General features: G+C 35.0%; 2 long non-coding RNA genes across 12 annotated transcripts; one reads left to right on the top strand and one right to left on the bottom strand.

Annotated features, from left to right (window-relative positions):
* On the top strand, positions 11,197 to 14,348 carry LOC107624290. Of its 5 annotated transcripts, none has more exons than XR_002355452.1 (6): positions 11,197 to 11,940; positions 12,190 to 12,224; positions 12,665 to 12,809; positions 12,887 to 12,981; positions 13,076 to 13,424; positions 14,082 to 14,348. It is a non-coding gene; the product is annotated as an uncharacterized LOC107624290 (long non-coding RNA). The 5 variants fall into 5 exon arrangements; XR_001616812.2 differs by lacking the exon at positions 12,665 to 12,809 and having other exon boundaries at positions 11,199 to 11,466; positions 11,734 to 11,940; XR_002355453.1 differs by lacking the exon at positions 12,665 to 12,809 and having other exon boundaries at positions 11,208 to 11,940; positions 13,076 to 13,195; positions 13,353 to 13,424.
* On the bottom strand, positions 15,479 to 18,464 carry LOC107624291. 7 transcript variants are annotated; one of them, XR_002355459.1, is made up of 6 exons: positions 17,760 to 18,462; positions 16,734 to 17,198; positions 16,438 to 16,600; positions 16,274 to 16,345; positions 16,059 to 16,184; positions 15,479 to 15,941 (listed from the first exon to the last, which is right to left on the bottom strand). It is a non-coding gene; the product is annotated as an uncharacterized LOC107624291 (long non-coding RNA). The 7 variants fall into 7 exon arrangements; XR_002355461.1 differs by having other exon boundaries at positions 16,734 to 17,000; positions 17,512 to 18,460; XR_002355460.1 differs by having other exon boundaries at positions 16,268 to 16,359; positions 16,734 to 18,464.

The raw sequence follows: 26,055 nt of genomic DNA, 5'->3' as shown, positions 1-26,055 counted from the left end.
TCTGATGCCAGTCATGTTTTGGAACCTGAATCGGTTCAAGTACGAGAAGATTTGACACTTCAAGTAATTCCGGTTATAATTGACGATACCAACATCAAACGATTGCGCGGGAAAGAGGTTTCATTGATTAAAGTCGCTTGGAGTTGCACTGGAATCGAAGAACACACGTGGGAACTTGAATCTGAAATGCGGAAGGACTATCCACACTTGTTCTCAGGTAACTAAATTTGAATTTTGTGGGCAAAGTTCTTATTTAGGTGGGTAGGATGTAAACCCTGCATAATTAACAAATAATTAGCCAATCAATTAATTATTAATCAAAGAAATTAGAAAATATAATTTTATAGTTTAATGAGGTAGAATTAATTAGAACATGAATTTCGACACTACTTTTAAAGGTTTTGGCCCAAAATTAGGCCGAACGGGCCAAACCGGACGAATCGAGTCCAAACCGGGCCCAAGGTCCAACCCAACTTACTTAAACACATGAGCATCAGCTCTTCTCTCCCTCCAACATAATGAAACACACTAAGCGTCCATGGAAGAAGAAGGAAGAACTTTAACCATAACCCATCACTAAATTTCGCATATCTCACAACTCCGAGCTCTGATCGCCACACTGTTTGCGGTCACACGTCTACTGCGTTGAGCTCTCACAACTCCGAGCTCTAATCACCGCACACTTCATCTCATCCTCTCATTTTCCCTTAATTTTTGAAATTGAGAGTTTGGTTATTAAAACTTGATGTCTTGGTGTTTAGGCTCAAATTAGCTTGAGAATTTTGCAGGTTTTTGTTCGATTAAGGCACGGGTAAGGTAAGGATTCTCAAACCCTAGTGAATTCCTTGATTATTTATGGTTGAGTATTAAAATTTTATATATGGATGTAAAAATATGTATTAGGAAGTGTATATGTAAATTTGGAACACCTTTGAGGAGATTGGACTTGGTGGAGCTTTGGGTGCTAGAATCTTGGAGGTTGAGAACCTTGGGGCTGAGTTTTGTGCCAATATGAGGTGTCTTTGGCTTAGGGAAGAAATCGGCCAAGGAATGATTTTAGTTTCTCGTATATAATATGTAATGTGCCGTGAAAACTTGGGCTAGATGACCTAGGATAAGATGAATTGTGTATTTGATGCCTATTTAGTGATTTTAGTTAATGCATTATGGGTTAGATTGATATGGATATTTGGTATGTTGGTGAAACGTATGAATGTGGTGTATGATTGATGAGGTGATGGATTTAATGAACTATAATGATACATTGATGATTGATGTTGCAGTGAGATTAATGAACATGAATTATTATTGTTGGTATATTGAGGAATAATGTGTATTGAATGTAACTGTTGAATTGGGACTTGAAGATTTTGTGGAATGGGACATCATGATATGAAAATGAAATGTTGAGGCATGGTTTGGTATGTGTTAGTGCTGTGTAGAGTTGTCAAAGATTGGTAGGAAATTGTGATTTGGTGAAAATAGAGGTTTGAGATTTTTTTTGTGAAAAACTGATTTTTGACCAAACTTTGGCGAGCCATAACTTAGCTTCCGGACCCCCAAAACTTTTTAAACTTATTTCATTCAAAAATTGGGTCTGTGAAGTTTACGCTATTCAAAGAACGGATTAAAAATGATTTCAAACGAAAAAGTTATGCCCGTTGGAAGTTTGGTGTGTAAAGGTAGATTCTGCAGCACTTAACCAAATTTTGTCATCCTGCAGAACTCGCGTATGCAAGTACACACGCGGTGCGGGCATTCCATTCGGATTTGATGGCGCACGTACACGAGATGGGAAAATTTTGTATGCCGCATACGCGGGCACATGCACGCGACGTGAGCAAACCATTCGGGCCAAGGAGACTTGCATATGCGAGTTAGGAAAAATCAAACTTCCGCATATGCAGGACATGGTTTGCGTACGCGGGGGCCTGTTTTTCAGCAACTTGAGTTTTGTAATTTTAAACATGATTTTGAACCTCTAAACCTCTATTTTTGCTCTCTAAGACCATATAATTGAGTTGTAATGATAGTGAAAGGGGTTGAACAAGAAAGTGGAGGTAACTTGGAAGTGAAGGAAGCCTGAAGTGTGATGAATTATGTATGAGAAGTGCAGAAATGTGAGAAGGTAAAAAGATCAAGTTAAGTTTGAGTTATAATTTTAGGACCCTTAGCTAACCTACCTTATTTATGGTTGAAAAGTATAGTTTTAAGTTTACAATCTGAGTGTCGGAGTTCTAGGATTACCTCTGGCTTTTTCGGGACCTTATATCTTATGTATGTGGCACATTTACCATGCTGAGAACTCTCGGTTCTCATTCCATACGGATATTTGTGTTTTTCAAATGCAGGTCCAGAGGCATCTCGTTAAGCGTTTGGAATTTCTGTCGCAGCGGAGTGGGATATTACTTTTTGGGGTGTTTTATGTATATGTATATATATGTATAGACTTCTCCCATGTTATGTTTTGTTGCTATACCCCATAGAGGCTTTTGATGGAGAACTAGGGTTTATTTTGAGTTCTTTAGATATAGGATTATATGTATGTATATAAATATTCTCTGGCCAGCCTTAGCTTCACAGGTTGAGCTTGGAGCTTGAATATTTGGTATCCTTGACTCTCCACTCTTATTATCTATATATATATATATGTGCTTTCTTCGTACGCAAGTAAACGTTATCTTGAGCGTTGCGTTTTTATTTTCACGACTTTACTTTAACCAACTTTCAAGACTCCTCAAATATTATATTCCTTCAATTATATTATGTATGTATGTTTTAGCTTAGAGGTCGTAATACCACACTATCTCTGTTTTACGGCTTAAGCGTAAAACTCTGTATATTAAGGTGTTACAAGATAAATATGCGATCTATCCATTTTCATGTGATTTGCCTTCTTTATTGTATCGATCGAATGTTAATTTAGGATGTTATTTTCATTTTAAAAAAAAAAAAAAACACAATTTTCTGTTTTAGAAATTACAAACAATTTAGCTATGCACTCTGGTTATTTCACATCACAATTGAATTCATTTCGTAATGTCAAACAATCATGTATATTTTCTCATGGTATTTGTTATTTTTATAATGTTAATGTCATGTCCGTTTATTCACACATTAATGACTTGTTTTATTTTTTCACAGGAAGCATCTTTGGTGGGCTCAAAGTTTAACAATACTAAATAAATAAGTTTTAAATTTTGGTAACTTACTGCTTTGTAATTTGGTCATTTTTCGTATTTATTTGAGTTGTCATACTTGGCTTACAGATTATGACATTTGATTTTAATACCTCTATAGTATTGGAAGTTTAGTGGGTTAGTTGTAGATATTTTATATATTATTATTAAATACAATATAATAATACCAATAAAATAGAACTTTTTGTTTATTTTATTCTTTTGTACCTTTATTATTTCTTTTTACTATTTAAAAAGTTTGTTAATCAGTGTTATTGTAAATAAATCAAAATATAGTTAACATTGAATAGAAAATGTTCAATTGATAATTTGATCATGATGATAAATTAGTGTATTAAATAAAGTTTAAAATTAAAGGAAAAATTAGCTCGTACAAAAAAGAAAGATCTATAATTTATTATATATAATATTCACTTTTATATATTGATAACGTGCATTACTTCAGCTACATAACATCTGTAATTAAAAAAATATCTATCTATTCAAACTTTTAAAACTAAAAAGGATATAATATTTTTACTTTTTACATGCATGAGACTCTTTTAAAACAAACGTCTTAAACTAATTTTAAGAGTTTGCAACTAAAAAAGAGTTAAACTATAGCATAGGATACTCCTAGGAATTTGATTACTCGCATATATATATATATACACACTAAAGAAATTGTAATTATAAGAATAGCAATAATGTTTAACGGTCAAGTGTGGTTAACTTATCAAAAAAGTGTATTTTTTTTTTAATCCATTAACATCCATAAGCATTTTTTAATAACATCCATAAAATCCTGAAATCATATTAACAGTAAATCTACATAGACACTCACACATATCCAAAGTTATTGTTTATAGTTCCGTTTAGTTTTTCATGCTCTTTCCTTCCTTCTAATAAGTGATTTCGTCTTCAGATTCATCTCAGGGTTTTTAGAATTCTTTTTTTTGCCCCTATCATCTATTTGACGACACGACACATTGAATACACCCTCTAGCACACTCCTAGAGATATTGTTTTTGCAAAATAATATGTCGATTATCAATTCCTTTCGAATTTGTTGCAACTGGGCCTGTGATAATATAAATACATTACAGAATCAAATATAAATTCAGCCATTATAAATAAAATATATAAAAAAAGAATTAGATATTAAATAAGAAAATAAGCATCGCATATGTTTTGAATTACACTAATCGTCTTCCAAATAGGCATGTTTGATTCTTCCTCTGCCATGCTTTTTAGATCCCACATTTCCACCTATTTTATAATATATACACCACAATCCTACCTATCCAACACAAACAACAGAAAGATGTGTCAATAGATTAAAATTTTGCTTCTATTTTTTCTTTTTACTTTTTTTTATTTTTTCTCTCGAGCCCACTTACCCATTTCACCATAGTCCCTCCCCTGTGAATACTGCACTCTCATCCATAGTTATCAGAATCAAACCGGTAATTGACCCGGTCATACGACTGAGTCACTGGATTACTGGTTCAACCGGTGAGTCACTGATTTACCTGGTTGACCCGGTCATAATTAGATAAAAATATAAAATTATAAAAATAAAATTAAAATTAAAAGTTAAATGCATATTTTCAAAAATATATTAATAACAATCAAATATCAAATTATCAATCCTTAGATATAATTTATGGTACAAAAAGAGATAATAAATTAGTCACTAGTACAAAATACTTTCCCAATTTAAATGAATAAGTGAGAAAACAAAAGATAACACAATCAATATCAATATATTTATATATCACTTTGTTGTTACTTGTTTGGTATTCATGTCAATCCATGCTTAAAAGAAAAAAAAAATTCATTCAGGGTTTATTATATATTTCTTTTTTGTCACTTATTATTAAGAAATAAAGTAGCGCAGTGGCAAGGAAAGTGCACTGCATGCATGCTTCCCATCAACTGCAGCCTGAAGCGTGAACCAATCGATTTTCAACAGGTTTGACTATCGTTGACCGATTAAAATGCAAGTCCGGTCCAATCTACCAATTGAACTGGTCAGACCACCAGTTCACTGGTTTTCTGATCGAATCGGCCAGGAACTGGTTTTCTGATCGAATCGGCCAGTCTGCAAGTCCAGTCCAATCTACTAATCGAACCGGTCAGACCACCAATTCACTGGTTTTCTGATCGAACCGGCCACTCTGGCTCGGTTCTGATAACTATACTCTCATCTATAGCCGCAGCGAATTCCTGGAGAAGAATTCCCTATGACAAGCCAAATAGAAAAAAAGGGAAGAAAATTAAAAAAATATATAATAAAAGTAGCAAGTAACACCTATGAAAAATTCAGCATCACTTCTATTTCACTTACAACATATTTATCTATTTTCTTTCACCGCTCGAGTCTGGCCCATTGTGTATGGAGTCTAACACTCATAGTTATTGGTTTGCCAATATAGCACATATAGCCACCAGTGATCATTTTGACATACTGGAACAAACCACTTCATTGTTGAAAAAACATGTTAGCATATAATGTTTTTGGATCAAATGCTTATAAAGATAAGAAGATTCTGTGTATAGTTGTTAAGGAACTAATTACATAGTCCATTTCTTTTGCCTTTTCCTCATCAAACTAGTGTTTTCCGTGACTTGTGACCCGACTAAGAACAGGAATGAATCCCTTTTCGTACTCACACATCGTTTAATATTTTTATCAGTCAATATTATCCCTTGCAAACCCACTTTCTGATGATTTAAACACCTAAAATAATATCTGCATAAGACTAGTGAGCCACACACTTGTTCATGGTAGTTATGTTAAACAGACTAATTACACTTAGTAAGTAACAACCAAAGATCATCAAAATATCCAAATAACATTCTTATTATACCCAAATTAAAAATGTGATACAGTGCAAATGAAGAGTGATAGTTCATAATTAAAGTTTTAGTATATTATCAAAATTTTTTTTTACTGAGGCAATTTTGGGGATTAATTAATATTAATTGGTTAAGAACAGTTTGCACTAACCATTAATCTCGGCAAAAGACAGAAAAAATTCGTGCAAAACCTTGCGATGCTCGAAGCATTAAACATGGCACAATAGTAATCAACCACCTGAATAGAATAGAATAATGCATTTTATAGCACCGTAACGCACAACACATATTCATCAAATTTTGACGCCTGTTTGTTCGGTCTTACCATATTGCTTACTCTTCTCCGCCAGCCCAATAATTGTAGGTCCGCTTGCTGCAACTTAACATAATCATCATTCTGAATCCATGCAAGCGTGGTATGCTGTGCAGCCCTCTGATCTGTCACCCACCTGTATATCCTATTTATGTTATCACCTGTAAGCCTTACAACACTCTCTGATGGCGTTGGTGTTTTCACCACATCTTCTGATTTTCTTATATTTTTTGTTGTTTTGGGTTCCGACATCATGTTTGGTTCATTTATTATCGGAGATTCGGGTGGTGAGTCTGGTACGTGTATCTGAGTGATGCCAAGCGAGAATGATAGGATTGAAAATTTAACATGAATGGGTTCTTCTGATGCAACACACAATACCATTGCAAGTTCTCCAAAATTCTTGCATATTAATTATCCCTTAAGTTGTTTTAAGTTAGTCCCTATTGCATGTTCTCGTGCATGTCTTTTATACTTTAGTTTATCAGGTAGCATGTCTTTCCAAAAAGGTTTTAGCGCGTACCTAAAGTAAAAGCGGAAGAATAACATTCATAAGGTTAAATAGATAACATCATTTGTTGAATACACATAACACCCAAAGCTTAGGAAAAAATCAGAAGTAAAAAGTACTATTTTTACTATAAATATCAATATTTTATATCAATTCAGTATCAAACAATTTTCTTTAAATGCAAATCATAAGGAAGAATATTAGCTATTGAATTCATATTAAGAGTAAATGCAATTAACCTGCCTTTTCTCTGATGGTCATTCGTGAAAATTATCATCTGCTACCTTTCCAATAGGTGTGTCGGGAATAATCTCATCTGTAACACCCTCACTATCAGAATGTCACGCTTCCAGATGCACTACTCTGATAGCAAGAAGTATTATGATGACTTCATATACTTAATAATAAAATAGGAGCCTTTCACTCAAAATCGTATCACTGTTCTTTTTGAAAACCGGAAAAAGAATACTTTTTAAATAAAACAGAACAAGTATATACATGTACAAAACTTCTTACTCAAGTAACCTATACATATATATATACAAATTATACAACTCCTATCCCTCTTACAAAATATAATATTGATGGCGAGTGGTAAGTAAATAAAAACTAAATAGCATTATCGACTAATCGAAACGTAATACAACCCTTCGTGAGCTTTTTCATCTGTCTCCTAAAAAGATAAAGCTGTAGGGGGGTGAGAACCTAACCACACGGTCTGACCACAGAGTTTCAGAATTGTCATAATAAGATATTTAAGAGAAATCTATTTTTTTAAGCTCAGTGATTATTGTTCGTCCGTTGAATCTTTTAAAAACTAACAACTAGTTATCCAAAAATCAATACTTAAATATCCAGAAATCCAAAATCTTTCTTTTCTTATAAGAAAATCTTATTCAGAAACCAACCACGCAATCAATCAACACAATCATCAATTCAGTACCAAATCTCATTCTCAAATGTAGCACACCAGGACAACCACATGCAAAACAGACAAGGAAAACACATGTTTAGGTAGCAGTTAGAGCAAATAGTTCAGGTAACAGTTAATAACAGTTTAACAATTAGGCAAACCAAAACAAATTCAAACCCAAGCAAAGCATACAAATGCATATGATGCATGCCTGTCCTATGGCTAATGAGCTCATCTGTTGGTTATACAGCCAACCCGACAAGTCTAGTTTGCTAAACCTTTGGACTGTCCCCCGACGCGCATCCCATGAGTCCATGCATAGCTTTTTCTCATCGTCTACCCAGGAAAACTCGTGTCTCAGATAATTCAAATTCATAAGCCATATGAATAATTCATTCATCATTCATCAATATCTAAGCCATTCTCAATATCATCATCATTCGTCAATCCATATCTCATTTCCAAATTCATTTAAAAATCATATTTCAAAGTCAATCCTCATCATCATTCTTTCCATTCTATTAATCAACAATCCCAATCCAAAACATAATTCTTTCTTTTCTAAATAATTCAATCTTAAAATATATAATGTTTAAAAACTAAATCTTTTTAAATAATTACTTTAAGATGAAACTTCCAATTTTATAAAATTTTGGCAGCATCTCCTCTAAAACTCGGACTCTGCCACCCTTTTCGGGTCCCATCCAAACATTCCTCAAACCCTTTCTCAACCATTTCCAAATCTCAATCATTTTCCAAAATTCAACCAGTTCCAATATCAAATTATTTTCAAATCGAACCAATTCCAATAATAAAACTTTTTAAAATCAAACCAACTCAAATATTAAATCATTTATAAAATTAGACTAACTCAAAATCAAACTGCTTCCAGAATCAATTTATTTTCATATCCCAAATCATTTCCAAAGTCGATTCATTTACATTACCGAATTAACTCCAAAACCAAGAAAAACTACTTTTTATAATAACCAAGTAAATAACTTTTCAAACCCATTTCTTATCAACAACCGTACACCACTCAAGCAATCAAACAACCACATCCATAAGACAAACATAATCACAGAAGTATATTTTTTTTGCATCAATATCTATTTATAATAACTCTGTATAAAATAAATTTTAAGAAAACCCCCACCTCGACATGTTGAAACCACAACTCAAACACCTCACAGAATTTCTTTCCTCCCGACGTAAAATCCACGGCAGCTTCAAATCACAGCCCCGCACACTTTCGCAACAACATAAACAGCTCTAAATCACAACATGCAACCTCGGTTACTAAATCCTAAGAAAATTAATATCGCAAAGGCTTTAATATATGTCACAGAACACTAACGCGAAAATTTTTGAAACATAAATACTTATTGTAATGACAAAACGAGGCAGCCGCAAACTCTGAGCACGAAATACAAGCATGGATACACAACCCTATGACAGACAACACTGTAATATCTCAGCATAAGTTTACAGAACAGCGACAAAAGGCTTTTCAAATCGGAAACGCTTACCAATACAGAGAACTCAGCGGCTGTTTCCTGTGGCAGAGGGGGCAGAGGCAAAGTGCGATGACATTCAGCGGCTCCTCCTCCCTCTACGCAACCCATACAGCGGCTGCAGCAACATGCAGTGACTATAGTATTTGCAGAATTCAAAAAGGACAAAATCTAATAACAAGACCCTTATCGGTAGTGGATCCCGGCGATGCAGCGGCATTCTCTGGCGGCAGAGGCACACCCAGGAGGTTCGGCAGCGGCGGATCTGGCGGCGGTTCAGATGAAGACGGCGCCGGTGAGTCGAACGGCGACCGGGCGCGGTGGCTGGACTGGTCGCAGCCCTCTCTTCCAGGTTCTCTCCTCACTCGCGGATCCTCTCTCTATCTGTGGCTCTGCTTTACGGCGACGGACTCACAGGCGACGGCGACGATACGAGCAGCAGCAGTCTGTGATGATGATGATGGCAGCCCTAGCTTCGAGGCGAGGAGGACGGCTGATAAACCACTATTTTATGGTTTATCTTGTGCTCAATTGAGTGGTTTTTATCAAGTCCTTACCCACTCATTCATATGATTTGCATGATTTTGACAATTCCTTCCTAGTGTTATTCTATGGTTGAAAACTTGCTTCCTAGAGTCTTTAATTTGTGTATTTTAATTCTCCTTTATACCATTCAATGCCGTGATCCGTGTGTTAAGTGTTTCAGACTTTATAGGGCAGGAATGACTTAGAGAATGGAGAGGAAGCTTGCAAAAATGGAAGGAACACAAGAAACTAAGGAGATAACCAGCGAGCATCGACGCGCACGCATGGCTCACACGTGCACGCGACATGGAGAAATTCGCAGCGACGCGTGTGCGTAACTGACGCGTACGCGTTGATTGAAGTTCTGCTAGATGATGTGTGCGCGTGCTTGACGCGTACGCGTGACACGCCAAGACGACCAGCGACGCGTACGCATGACTGACGCGTACGCGTGACATGCGTGATCTGCAGAAATAACAGAAAACGCTGAGGGCAATTTCAGTTCAAGTTTTGATGCAGTTTCCGGCCCAAAAACACAGACTAGAGCCAGGGAACATGCAGAGACTCAACACACATTCTCATTAGCATAGTTTTAGTTTTGAGATCTGAATCTAGAGAGAAAATTACTCTTCCTCTAGGTTTTCTTTTACATTCACATATTCTTAGTTTTATACTTTTGCTTTGGATATTGAAGAGTCATTGCCTTCGTTGAAGTCATTATTCTAGTTTGTTTCCTTATCCCTTTATTATTTCATATTCTTAATTCTTGTTTAGAGTTACAATTGGATTTTTTTAGAATTTATTAATGCAAAGGATTACTTTTATTTTTAATTAATTTGTAGTTATTGTCTATCATGTCTCTTTTCTATTCCCTACTCCCAACAACGAAGATGGTATCCATATTAATGGAGTAGACTCCCAACTTGACATGGGGGTTGATTAAGAGGAGACACTTGAGTTGGAATGCTCAAGTGATTAGTTAAATTAGAAGTTGTTGGCTAATTCTGTATTTACTAACGCTAGACCTTCCCAAGGGAGAGGACTAGAATTTGCGAATAAGAGTTAGCTTAATCACTTGACTTTCCTTTATTTAGTAAGGGTTAACTAAGTGAAAATAACAACCTCTTTATACTACACTTGAGAGAATTCCAACAAGAATAGAACTTCCAATTAATCATTCCCCTAGTCAAGGCTTTTTAATTAGAATATATAATTCTCTTTTAATTTATAATTATTTATTTTCTGTCATTCAACTCTCAAAATTCTCGGAAAACTCCTGATTAATAAGATAGAACCCTTTTTGTCAACTCGTTGGGAGACGACCTGGGATTTATACTCCCAGTATTTTTATTCTAATTTTTGTGACAACCTTTCTAAATTGATGAACGGATTTTAGCTAGTTAAGAACTATACTCGCAACGTATTTCTATATTGATTTCTTAATTGGCCGACTTCCGCCACCCATCAACGGCGGCGACAGGGACCCGCGGAGGCGACGACGGATGCGAGGGCAGGAGCTTCTCCTTCCTTGCGCACGCTCTCTGCTCCCTGATGACAGCGAGGCAACCCAACAACAGCGGCGGTGAGACAGTGGCGCGATGGCGACCTGGCAAGCCCAGCAACGGCGGGGAGTAGGCCCACCATCGCTGGTGCGTCTTCTTCCTTCTCTCCCTCTCAGATATCACTCTCTTCCCTTCCCTGATCGCTTTTCCCCATTTCTTTCTTCCCTTTCTCACTACAAGAGAGGCACAGAATAGCGGCAAAAAATTTCCAGCCTTTTACCCAACCGCTGTAAATTTCAGGAATACCAGCAATTGATTTTCATGTGCCGCTAATCAGGATCTTTATCATAATTCATTTATTCTATCTCTTTTTTATCTTATAAGTTATAACTAATAATTTCCCCAAAGCTACAGAAACCGGCGAACTGAGATTGGTAGCGCCGCGAAGCCCTAACGTTGCTGCTCCACCGTGTGCTACTGCTGCCCAGCCATCCTCCTCTCTCCGGTGTCGACGTTTTGCCTCTCCTCCACAGTGCGTGAAACCCCTACTCCCTTCTCTTCCTGGCGTCGACCTTTTGCCTCTCCTCCACGGTGTGCGAAACCCCTGCTTCCTCCTCCATGGTACGCGAAACCCCTGCTTCCTCCTCTACAGTGCGCCAAATCCCTAATCTGAAAACATCAAATACGTTTATACTCTATGATAACCTTCTTTTATTCTATTTACTATGTATTTAATTTCTCATCCCTTGCTGATTTATTTGTATTTGGCACCTAGGGATAATTAGACATGGTATATTTTGTTGTGAATATTGTGTCGGCTATTTAGGGTTTAGTTGCTTAATGTTGCTGCTGATGTTTCTGTTTTGATAGGTTGTTGCTGCTACTGACTGCTGTATATATTCTTGGTAAATTTTCACGTCACCTAAAAATTTGTTCTGTCTCTGGACTGTTATTTATTTTGTTGCTGTTGACTTTTTTTATTGTTAGTTTTTTAGGTTTGTTGTTAATTTTATAGAACTAAAATTGTTGAAATTTTACATTATTCAAAGTTGTGTAAGTGTGCTAGTGTTTGCCTAATTGAAAATTAAAAATTAGATACTAAATTGATCTATATCTTGAAGTTGTTAATTTATGTTGGTACTAACATTATTTTCTAAAAATTGGAGCTATTTGTCGTCAATTAGGAGTGTGCTCCATATATAGTTACATACATGAGAAATTTGAGAGAGAACAACGCACAACACAGCTGCAAATTTGGATTGCAATTTTGTTCAGTTTTCTTTTTTGTTTTAGTTCTCAATTTGGTACAGTTTAAAAGTCTTATGTTGTATCTGCAATCACACAGGACTAAAGTGAAATATACTAATACAATTTGGTATTGTATTGCTTTACATCTGGATGTGGAATAAAGTCGCTTAGTAATTTGGTTATTCAACTTAGGAAAGTTTGTAACCTTCCTGACCTCTTAGAGTATGCCTTTGATGGTTCATGTAAGTACCATGCTATTAGAGGTTCTATTGGTTTGGTGCTTTATGGTTCACAACTAAGTTGTGTTTTTCTTTCTTAGGGCTTTATCCTCCTATAAATGAGATAGTTGAACAATGTGAAAAATTTCGTTTGCTTGAACGGCTGTTGGAAAGGTTATTTGCAAGGAAACACAAAGTATGTTCATCAATTATGTGATTGTTTCTCAATACATTATTTTATTTTCTCCAAGCTGTTATGGTTATTATTTGTGTTTTTCAATTGCTTTCAGGTTTTGATATTTAGTCAGTGGACCAAAGTGTTAGACATACTGGATTACTATTTGAGTGAGAAGGGCTTTGAAGTTTGTAGGATTGATGGTAGTGTGAAATTGGATGAAAGAAAACGGCAGGTCTGTGCCAGTTCATGAATAGCATTAGCATGAGCTGTTAATTTGAATTTATTTGTTCTTGTTATAAGTTTTATATACTTCTTTAGATTTTTAATCCAAGTTATACAATTTATTAATATTAATTTATAACATGGTTGTCTACAAATTTTATTCCAAGTTGTGCTCACATGCTAATCATATAATGGAAACCATCCAGCGGCATTTGAAGAATGAGAAGGCTATAGCTACAGTGAGTGTAACTTTTTTGTTCTATTTTTTTATTTATTAGTTATGTTTTATTGAATCCTTGCAGTCAATTATGTTTTATTGGTGTTTGAAAAAATGAATTGTTGCTTGAATATGCCTAAGAGTTGCACTTTCTTGGTATTTCTTTACTATGTTTGGTTTTCCTTCCATTGTTATTCATGAGATATTTTCACTTAGGATTCCAATGAGATAATGATCAATTTTATAATATTATTCTCTGCTAATTTATTATGCAGTAATTTATGGGGACTGAAATAAGTTGGCAGTGGTTGGATATTGGTCTTGCATAATAGGGCCTTATAAAGTGGTTTTGGTTGCAGAATTATACTTCAAATGCATGTCTAGATAATTTTAATGCAATTATATGTTACATTTCCTGTGAGTTTCTCTCTGTTTATTCCCAAAAAATTTTGGCATGATCCTATTAGTTGGGGGTTCAAACCGCTGGGGTGCAGAAACAAATAATCTTGTCCAAGTAATTGTTGCATTTAACTTATAATCTCTGGAGACTTCTTGTCCGTCATTATATTTTCTTGTGATGTTTGTATGATATTAATGCATAGTTTGCCTTGCATCTTGACTTTTTTTTTCTTCTTTTAGTAGGCCATATTGTTTATTTTAAATGTCAAATTTTTTGTAGTGTGGCTCGATTCTTGGAATCACGGGAGATGATAGAGGATGCTCTTGAAGTAGCTACTGACCTTGATTACAGATTTGAACTAGCAATACAACTTGGAAGATTAGAAGTTGCAAAGGTTTGTTGTTGTAATGCCTACAAAGAGATATTAGTTGGCTTGTAAAAGTTGTTAACTTGGTTATCAAATTTCTCTATTTGTGTTTCAGTTGATATTAGTTGGCTGAAGATTGTTTGATTTATCTTATGAATTTGAGTGGGTTATTATTGTTGTATTCTTCTTTAGGAGACGCTGAAGGAATATGAAAATTTGTTTTTTTGGCTAGTTATAGAAAAAATTAGGTAGCTTTGTGGAGAAATAATTTTTTTAATATAACAGTGAAGATTGTGGGGGTTATAAACCTCTGCTACTCAAAGTTAAAAAAATGTATGCTGAATTGCGGTGGTTCTTGACCGCCACAGCCTTTTTTTTTAAAATCAGTTTTTCAAATAGCGGCGGTTTAAAACCGCCGCAAATAACTCATACCATTCAGCGGCGGTTATACCAGCGGTTGCTGGAAACCACCGCTAAAACTATTGCCCGCGCCACTATCCAGGGTGGTTTACTCAACCGCCAGAATTTGATTTTGCGGCTAATAATAAAGAAAACCGCCGCAATGTCCGTACTCTCTTGTAGTGTCTTTTCTTTTGTTTTCCTGAAGGCTGAAGCATAAGGGGAGAGGGGGGTGGTGGTGGTGAATTAGGGTTAGGATATGGTGGTTTAGATAATTTTAATAAAATTAGGGGGTATAGAGTATTAATTAAAAATTTAATTTAATCCCTTAAAATTATATTAAAAATATTATTTATTTATCCATTCGATAATTGACTTTTAATTAAGTATTCTATTAATTAATTTTCTTTGTTTATAAAAATCAAAGCATTAAATTCCAAAATCTAATTTATTTAAATCAAATCATATAAAATTCTTATTATTTTACATTTGCTAAACTGTATAATTTTAAATATAGAAAATAATTCAATAATTATAAAATCAGATAAAACCTTAAATTGTTTTAAACTCAATTAATCAAAAATTTTTTTAATTATCTTTAATAAAATAATTTCAGAGATTAAAATACTTAATGATAAATGAATCTAAATTAGCTCTTAATAAGATCTTCTGAAATTTCTAAGTCTTACATCATCTCCCGTGGGAGTTTTCTTACATGTCTTCTTCTTACACATTGTATTCCGCACAACGCATCCTTTCTTGGCATCTCTACTTCGCTCTTTGTTTAAATTAATTTGAGTTTGACTAAAAATGAGAGATAAAAAAAGTCCTAACACAATTCTAATCTGATCAAGTAAAGCTAATACTCTCAAATGTATTCAGGATTTTAATTCAAAAGTTTTTCCAAAGATTTTTGGTTCAGACTAAAGTAAAGGAGGAAGAGTAACACCCGCAACTTCAAACATTTAACGTGCATAAGGTTACACAGATAACATCCTGTGTTAGGTATACATAACATCCAAATTAAAAAAAACAAAGAGAAACACGTACTTATTCTGCATATAAATTTCAAAATTTAGTATCAATTTATAATCAAACCATTAAAGGCGAATAAAAAAGAAGAATGGAATATTAACCATTCGAACTCGTACTAATGCTAGAAAATCATGAACTTGCCTTTTCTCTAAAGGACCTTCATCAAAATTACCAGCTAATGCATGTCCAGCAGGTGTGTCGGTCATAGTCTCATCCTCGTGGGCGTTTCCTTACATGTCCTCTTCTTACACCTTGTATTCCCCCCATGCATCCTCTATTTGATACATGATTGCACTTTCCTGATGGAGCAAACTTCATCCCAATAAATTTTTGAAGACCTTACAGTGGACAAAATATAATCTTTATTTTCGGTGGAGCGTAAAAGAGGTGATCACGTGAACATATCTTTCATAATTATCACTATTAAAAAATTGTATATTTATTCTATGCCTCACCGAATGCCACATGCTTTCCTCTTCATCCATCGTCTTCAGATCTGCAAGCGTCCAGTCTCTAATCCACAATTTTCTCTCATTGTATCTTTCTAAATCTCCTTTCTTATTAGTATGGAGATATATTATCTGAAAGTTATAGTAGTTAATATCATCAAAATATATTATAAACTAACAGACAACAATTCAAAGATTAGAGATCTACGGCTCACTAGCACCTTAAACATACAACCATCCATTGTCTTCTTTCCAACCTCTCAACCCTCGCAATGAGCTCATCGTAAATATACCTGGCCCAATAGATCTACCTTAGGTTTGATACATCAATCACAACACATATATGTCTGAAATGGTAGCCTTTGGCGAGGGAAAGAAAAAATACTTTAATACTAGCATGATGAAGTGTCTTCGGAACATAATTCTATCGTCGTTGGTCTCCATGGAGCATATGGTAACATCATTTTTCAATTGTGCATGTGTCTTTCCCGTTAAGCTCTAAACAATTTGGTGCTCTTATAGTATTTTTGGTTTCTTGAATCTCGCCCCTGCCAAACAGAAAAAATAGACATCGCGCAAATTTTTATTGGTTAATTTCATATAAAACATATATTTAATGAGATTACTGTGATAAAATTTTATTTTTGGCTTTGTTCCTATTTTCTGGGAGGGTTTACTTACCATGGTTCGGTAGACAAAATACTGTGCATTGAATTCAACTGTTATCGGGATTTTTCTGGTGCCAACAATCAATGACTTCTCATTCCGTCTGTATGATGATGCTAAGGCTGCCATTATATCTTGGTTGACAACCCATTCAGACACATATCTTAGCCAGCCAAAGCCTATGTTCTCCACCTCCCTCATTTTCTCTCCGATTGCTTCTGAACTTAAATGCTTCATAATTGAAGCCACGTAATATGGCGAGCACCTAAAGACCACTGTTTACTACATAGACAATCATAATCAGCACATAGTGATAATTGAGGAGAAATTCAATATTAATTTTTATTATTAATGTACAAAACCTCAAGTTAATTTAGCTTATTTAGTTTATTAATTATGTAACAGGTACTGAAAATTAACATTTTATTAATTCATCCTTAACCATCTAATGTACTGAAATTTATCCTTGTTTAGGAATACCTATTCATGAGCAACACACACACACATACACATACTTATTAAACCAACTTCCATAAATTTACACATATAACATCCAAAAATCTAACTAGCATAACTAATATAATCATCTCTAATTATTATAACTAGCCTAACATTTCTATTGAAACTTTTTCCAAAACTTGTACAAACCATGTGTATATTTAAATTTGCAGCATACCACAATAAAATCAATGACTACTCCTAGTTTTATTAGTTAATTTTTACTTAATCTTCATTACTTATGCTTCATTAGCATCAAAATAGAAATGCAAATTGTTAAAATAGTCATCTTTACATCTATCAACAATATAGCGACTCCATGAAAGCAAATACCGCTTCTCCCTTATATTCTTCATCTCAGTTTGCTTGGAAGCACAATTCTAAAAATAATTAAAATAAAATTAAAATCAAAAGATGAAACCCTACCCTAGGTTTGAATAAACCAAAAAGATGAACTAGGAAATCAAAATTGAAAGAAACACATGCTAAGAAAAATTAAATAAGCAATAAAAGAAGAATATGTGAGAGGGATATTAAAAGAACCAATAGGGTGTTTCATCTTGAATGAACTCTTATTAGCCGTGGCAATAATTTTGCAACGCAAAATAGGGGGTTAGGGTTTTCTGTGAAGAGCAGCGATCGACGATTTAGATTCGAAAGAAGGGGAAAATGAAGGAATTTAAAACTGAAAAAGAGGAAACTAGAGATTGTTTATGGGGGAGATAAAGAATCGAAGAAAAAGGATCTAAAATAAAAACAATGAAAAACCCTTTTGTTCTGAATTAGAGAATTTGAGTTTTGAGAAATTCAATGCTCTACTATAATTTTAATTTTAAACAAATAGATCCCAACTAATAAAAAAATACTTTTGTACCATTATGAATAGAACATGCAAATAGATAACATATCTCTATGAGTAGAAGAAAATGTTATGTGATGCTCCGATTATGGATTTATCGGAATTCTTTTCTCTGAATTTTTGGTTCTCCCTTTTTCTGGGTTTTTTATTAGAATAGGATTGGGAGAATTTCAAATGTTTTTCTAGGTTTAATGTTCTGAGTTTTTTGGGTTCTACTTGTTTGTAAAGAATTTTCATGTTTAATGAGGGAGATTGGGATGGAAGAGTTTTTGGGATGTGATTTAGAGAAACTGAAACTGAGTTTGAAAGGAAATTATTGATCCTAAATGGTTAGAAAGAGAAAAGAGGTGCCAGTGTACAGTGTGTGTTATCCACGATCTTATTAAGAGACTATGATTCATTAGTGATATTTTTTATTGTATAGTATTTTTTGGATACCTAACATAATGGGTACAAAAAGTTCTGCATTAGTTACAAAACGTTACTACCCACACGAACAAGTAAAGTCCACCAATAGCCAATATTATTGTATTACACAATTTCCATCTATAGCCAACATTCTTAGTATACTTTATATCTGATATAAATCTCATTTAATAAATATGTTTTAAATAAAAGGTAAATATATATTATAGAAAAAAGGTTTAACTATTCTATCGGTCACTATAGTTTTATTTTGAATTTTCAATTAGGTTCTTATACTTTTTTTATTGAGTCCCTATACTATATCAGATTTTGTAATTAAGTCCCTGCCGTGACAAAAATAGTAGAATTTAACAGAATATTTTGTTAAACAAAATGAATATGCCTAATACTTGACTGAATATTCTGTATAGTTTAACAGAATATTCCGTTAATTTCAATGTTTTTGTCACAGTAGGGACTTAGTTACAAAATCTGATATGGTATAGGGATCTAATTCAAAAGAAAAAATATATAGGGATCTAATTGAAAATTCAGTAAAACTATAGGGACCGACAAGTAATTAAACCTAGAAAAAAAAACTATATATATTATTTTGATTTCACACGGTATTTTTTAGGCTGGTAGAATAATGAATAATTTATCGTAGATCTGAGTTTTATTTAAAGTTTTGCTGTTGGTTAATAAATTATTGCATACATAAGTCAAAATTCGAATATTCGATACTTGTTTAAAAGAACGTGTGAGCTAATCGATCAACCAACCTAGAGTAGTTAAAAAAACTAACTATATATGACTTAAAATAAAAAGAACATAAGTGAAAGTTTGCTTTTAGGTAGGGGTGGCAAACGGGGAAGCCCGCCCCGCCAAAAGCCCGCGGCCCTCTGGCGGGCTGGCACGCCCTGTTCTGCCTAAGGAGGCAGTCCTAAAACCTTCCCCCTCCTCGCCTAACGACGGGCTGGCGGGCTTGGCCCGCCAAATCTCTCTCTTTCTTTTACCATTAAATGTTAAATAATGTATATAATTTCACAACTATTTCGATAAATTTATAATTTCTAAAGATATAAAAAAATTATAATCTCTAAATTCACAAACATTAAAGTCTTTATAATTATAAATATGTAATAAACATAATCATAAACCAAGTTTTTTGCAAAAACATCCCTGGCCAAAAAAAGTATTGGGCCCGCCGGGGAAATCCACTCTGCCCCACCAAAGCTCGTGGTTTAACCGGTGCAGGTTAGGCAGGCTTTTTAAGTATGATAGTCTCAGATTTCCAATTCAACCTGCCTTTTTTGACGAGTTATGCGGACCAGCCTAGCGGGTTTAGACCCATTTGCCACCCCTACTTTTAGCTCTGCAAACTTCTTCTTAGATATAATAACTTGAGAACAATATATTTCTATGTTCAAGAGGAAAAAAATCTTGCGCATTTAATAATCATAGAAATTACACGTCCCCTTTTGGCTATTTTTTTTTAAATATTGAATAAATTTTGGTGTAACATGTAATTATTAGCTATGAAGCACATACACTTTGCTGAGTTGTCGTGTCTGCGTGCCAGACATATTTCGGACACGACACTTATCGACACTCCTCCGACACGCATGTCTGCCGTGTCCAAATAAAAAATAAAAAAATTTTCTTCGGACACACTTAGACACACCTAAATATCAAAAGAAGACATTAAGAATAATTAAAAAATTATTTTATATTTTAATACCAATAAAATATTAAAAATTCATTGTAATTTATCTAAAAAATACTTTATATTTTATATATATGTCGTGTCTCCGTGTTTTATAAGATTTTAAAATTTTTGTGTCCGCGTATTCCGTATCATATCGTATCCCGTATCCGTATCAGTATCTATATATCATAGATTATTAAATTTTATGGTGTATTGGTGTTTCTTAATTAGAATGTAATTTCTAACCTTAAAATAAACCCGTGTTATGGAAAAACAAGAGGATAGATATTCACTAAAGACATAAATGTGCATTAAACGTACATGGTTATTTATCTCTATTAAAAACAAAATGTTTGCTATTTATTAGCTAATCTGATTGAAAGAGAAATAGAGTTTGAAGAGTAATGAGAATTGAATTATTTGATTCTTAGTGTGAAAGAATATAACACCTTTTTATATATAGTTGTACTAATTAATTAAGAGTGTTATTTATATCAATACCCTTAATACCTCCTCCTCAAACTTAGACAGGGTTCATCAATAACTAAGTTTGGTTCTGAATTTCCAAACAATGTAATTCAAAAGGGTTTTGTTAGTATATTAGCTATTTAATCTTAGGTCGTATATGCACAATATATAGTTGTTTTTTATTTACCATGCCACTAAGAAAATATAACAATTTCGTTTAGTACCGTCGAATTTACCAGCGAATTAATGAATAAAATTTACTGGTAAATTTATTACAGATTTTGCATTCGAAACAATCCGATAGTAAACACTTCACTGGTAATTATTTATCATCGAATTTACTCTTTCGATGATAATTTGTAGCAAAATTAGCGACGGATTTTAATATAAAGGCGTAGAAAACATTTTGATGTTTACTGTCGGATAATTTTTTATGATAACTTTGATGCCACGTGTTATGATTTCGTGCCACGTTACTATCAGATTTTATCCGATCACAACTTTATTTTTTTTATTAAATTGAATGAATGTTACCGTCATATTTCTTCGACGGTAGTTTTAATTTAATTTAAATTTTTTTGCTGAACCTGATTTACCCCGATATTCAACAATTAATAGTCAAATCCCAATTAGTAAACGTCAAGTAGCAATTTATCTGAAAATAATGATCTATATATACTATAAAAGATCAAGTATACAAAATAAAAACATGAAGGAATAAACTGTCATCAAACAATCAAAACAAAGCCTTAATGACTACGGGTCTTGATAGTTATCGTCGTCGTCATCCCCCTGGTCTTGCTGAGGTGGTGGTTCAGGTGGTGGTGCCAGTTCCTATCCTGGCTCCTGTGCAAAGGAAGAGGAGCCCCCTCCAGCAATACTACTATTGCTGGCAAACATTTGCTTATAGTACATCGCCATCTGTCTCCACATCCGCTGAATATGCTCCAGCTCCCGTCTAAGCTCCTTTTTCCAAGATTCCTTCTTGCATCGCGAGCATCCCTTGCTTCCATGCGTGCGAGGATCTCGATATACATCTCCTTTGACCGATGCATCTGCTGGGCATGGTCCTGAAGGTTCTAGGTGAGGCCAAGAACCTCCTCCAACAAATCAATAACGCTAGGATCGGTAGGACTAGTGGTTGAAGTGGATGAAACCCTCAAGGTGGACATGCAGAGGTTGCCAGCGAAACCCAACTTCGGATGTGGCCTCGCGCGACACTACATCAGGATCGACTACGAAAGCATCGGAGGAGATGGATGAGGGAGTTATGCAACCTACCTAGAGGAGGGAGGAGCTCCAGCGACAAAGGGACCAGTGACATCAACGGTGATGTAAACAACAGTGAGAGCAGCTCAGCTCCATTTTAGGCAACAATACATGGTCTACGCCAGTCCACAAACTCTTTGGAGAAGAATGCAGGTGGTCAGCGACGGCAGAGGGTGGCCGAAAGGGCTGCCGGAGGTAGAGAGAAGAGAGAAAGAGAGAGAAAAGTGGTAGAGAAAGAAGGGAGTTTTTAAAATGGAAGGGGGAGGGTTGCGCATTTTGAATTAAAGGCACCATGACTTTCAAATTTACCAGCGGACAAATCCAAAAGTAACACATTCAATGACGTCAAAATGCAGCGTTCCATTTTATCTGCTTACCAGAGAATTTATCCTTGGGTAAATCTGTAAAACCTGAGAAATTAGTGAATAATTAGCTAATAAATTAATTATTAATCAAATCAATTAGAAAATAGAATTTTATGGTTTAGTGAGGTAGAACTAATTAAAATAAGAATTTTGACACTAAATTTAAAGAATTTTGCCCAAGATTGGGCCGAACGGGCCAAACCGGACCCAAGGCCCGTTATATAAATTCCACATCTTGGCTTCTCTCCCCCAAAGATCAGAATGAATAACGCTGAAATGAGGGAGGGGTTCATGGAACCCTAACTTCATTACTCTCCCAAATCTTCAATCTCATGTAACTTTTGATCCGGAGCTCCAATTGACGAGCCGTCAGCGGCCACGCGTTCATCTCAAAATCCTCTACAAAACCCACCCAACAATTTGTTAAGGAACTCACTTTCTAGTTTCAGATTCTCTCCTTCCCAATTTGGAAATTCAATATGCATCCATGTTGAATCTTGTTTAATTTCGGTATTTAGGTTCGAGTTAGCTTGTGGGTTTTGTTGGGTTTTGCTCAATTAAGCTGTGGACAAGGTAAGCACCCTCAATTCCTTTGTGAAATATTGAATTAGTGAAATCTATGTTGATTATAGTGAATATTATGATGTTAGATTGAAATTGGTTGTGAATTGGAGACAATTTGAGGAATTGAAAGCTGGAGGTCAAGTTTCGGAGGCCGGGTTTTGTTGGTGAGGTTTTGGGATCTTGAAAACTTGTGGTGAGGAGGACCTTAAAGTGCTTTGTGGCTTTACGAGGAATCAGCCAAGGTATGGTTTAGGTTTCTCGTATTTAATATATAATGCCTTGCGAAAACTTAGGCTAGATGACCATAGGATAGGTTGGAACGTATGAGTATGTTTAATGCTTAGCGCCCTTGATGATGATTATGATTTGAATTGAGTATTTGTTGGATGATTGTTATTTATGATGATAATAGTATGTTAAGTGATGACTTGATGGTAATTGACATGTGCATGAGGTTGTTAAGATTGAGGAATGGTAGGATGTGGAGGTTGTTGTGGTGCTATAAAGGACATGTTGTGTTGAGGATTTTGTGTATGGTAGGTTGATTTTGAGTTAGGTTTTGTGAAAATAGAGGTTTGGAAGATTTTGTGAAAAACTGGTTTTTGGCCAAAATTTGGCGAGCCATAACTTGACTTCCGGACCCCCAAATTATTTCAAGCTTATTTCAAATGAAAATTGGGTCCGTGAAGTTTACGCCATTCAAAAAACAGATGAAAAATAATTTAATACGAAAAAGTTATGCGCGTCGGAAGTTCGGAGGGCAAAGCTGAAATTCTACAGCATTCAGTATTTTTGCTAATCTGTAGGTCTTGCGTTCGTGACCACTGCACGTGACGCGACCAACCTCTACGGGTTGGGTATCTTGCATACGCGAGCAAGGTGCTTGCGTACACGAGCAAGAAAAACACGCCCACGCGTACGCGTGACCCTTAAAATCAGCAAAGTGAGTTTTGTGTTTTAAAATGTAATTTTGAACCTCTAAACCTCTATTTTTACTCTTTTAGCCCTTAGACCTTAGTGATATGCTTAGTAATGAGATGAAATTAGGGAGGAGAAGTAACTTGGAGATGAAGAAGTTTGAGAGGTGTAAATTATGAACGAGAAGTGTGTAAATGTGATTGTCGCTCCGGGTAGTAGGCAATGTCGATGTCCACTTGCTCCGGGTATGAGATAGGAAAGAAGAATTATGAGAAATAAATTTAATTATGGAATTTGAATGAATATATGTTTGAGATCCTGGGCAGTAGCAAGGAAGGTGGCTCATCCCGCTTGCTCCATGATAGTGAATGTGACGCCTGGGTAGTAGCAGTAGTAGTGAATTATTCTGCTTGCTCCAGGTTGAGCTTTTTAACACCCGCCTGGGTAGCAGCTGCAGTAGTGGTTATTCCACTGGATCTGAGTTAAGCATGTAGTAGCAAAGGGGTTATAGCTCAAACCCACTTGCTCTACATGGGTGTTTCAGTCCATGGTTAGCTACCAAGACGTGTCGGGTTGGCTATATATTCGACAGATGATATTATCAGCCATAGGACAGGTATTCATCATATGCATTTGTCTGTTTTTCTTGAGTTTGCATTTCTTGGGATTGCCTGATTGATAATCTATGCTTACCTGCTATATTTACTACCTGCTGTAATTGTATTATACTTGTATTTGTCATTGTCTGTTTGCTTGTTTGTGTGGTTCCACTGGAATTGGAGGTTTTAGAGGAAACTAGACGACAGAGGGTTTCAGACTTTCGGTTAGAGTTTAGTTACGAGTTAGAACCTTAGATGACCTACCCTACTTATGTTTTATGATCTATTACCTTTAAGATTTATAAACTGAGTGTCAGAGTTCTAGGATTGCCTCTGGCATTCCCGGGACCTTATTTATTATATATGTGGACACCTTAACTATACTGAGAACCTCCGGTTCTCATCCTATACAATATTGTTGTTTTTCAGATGCAGGTTGTGAAGCACCACCTTATGTATTCCGGAGACTCTGATGAAGCGAAGAACTCTTAGGACTCAGGAGTGTATTTTTGTTTATATTTATATATCTCTATATATGTATATAGATTCTTCACCTTGTATTTTATGTTTGTCCCTCTTAGAGGTTGACTCGGAGAAATAGGCTGTCCTTTTTTCTGCTTTGGGTCATTTTGGGATTCTCTTATATATGTATATATACTTATATGCTCTGTTCTTTTCAACTATTATTATTATTATTATTATTATTATTATATATATATATATATTACTTTTAGAGGTCGTAATACCTGGCCACCTCAACTTTATGACTTAAGCATAAGTGATGTCCCGAAAACTTGTCTCTCAACAAATTTCTACCGGCAAGTGCACCGGATTGTTGTCAAGTAAAAACTCACTATAGAGTGAGGTCGAATCCCACAAGGATTGATTGGTTGAGCAACGTTAATTGGAGAATTGTTCTAGTTGAACTTAATCAAAGTTGAATCAAGGATTTGCAGAAAAATAAATGGCAGAAAAAATAAATTGCAAGAATATAAATGAACAAAATATAAATGGCTGAATTAAATGACAGAAAGTAAATTGCAAGTAATTAAAGTGCAGAATCTTAAATTGCAAGAAAGTAAAAGGGAATGGGGATTGATCATCAAAATAAAAGGGCGAAATGTAAAAAAAAATGGGTGAGATCAGAATAGGGGATTCATTGGGTTTTAGGAGATATTGAACTCTTCGGATCAAATCATTCTCATCTCTTCCTCAATCAATGCATTCATTGACTTTGCTTGGCAATCTTAGGTAATTGGATCCCAATGTCTTGGCTCACCAATCTCTCTAGGCTTGAACAATTGCCCAATGTCTTGATTTAATTGCTCATGGGAAGAGATGAAGTTCGGTCACTGATTATACCACACAAATTCATAGATCAAAGTATTGGTAGGATTACATGTCACGATATCCATCTAACCCCCAATCTAATCCAATGTGAGAAAGCATTTCTAGCATAAATTCCTCATCCCTCTCTCAAGGATAAGAGGAATTCCAATTATGAATAGCTTCTCTGTCAAGACAGCTATCCAGTTGAATTAAGATCGAAAGCTTTCTAGCAAAAATCAAGAGAAAAGAAAGAAGAAGAAGATGAAAACTATTATTGATCCATTGAATTACAATAGAGCTCCCTAACCCAACGAAAGAGGTTTAGTTGTTCATAGCTCTGAAAATGGAAACTGAA

Source organism: Arachis ipaensis, chromosome B10 (genome assembly GCF_000816755.2).
Source record: "Arachis ipaensis cultivar K30076 chromosome B10, Araip1.1, whole genome shotgun sequence".
Classification (NCBI taxonomy): Eukaryota; Viridiplantae; Streptophyta; class Magnoliopsida; order Fabales; family Fabaceae; genus Arachis; species Arachis ipaensis.
The sequence above is the reverse complement of the archived record's forward strand: the minus strand, read 5'-3'. Positions and strand labels throughout refer to the sequence as shown.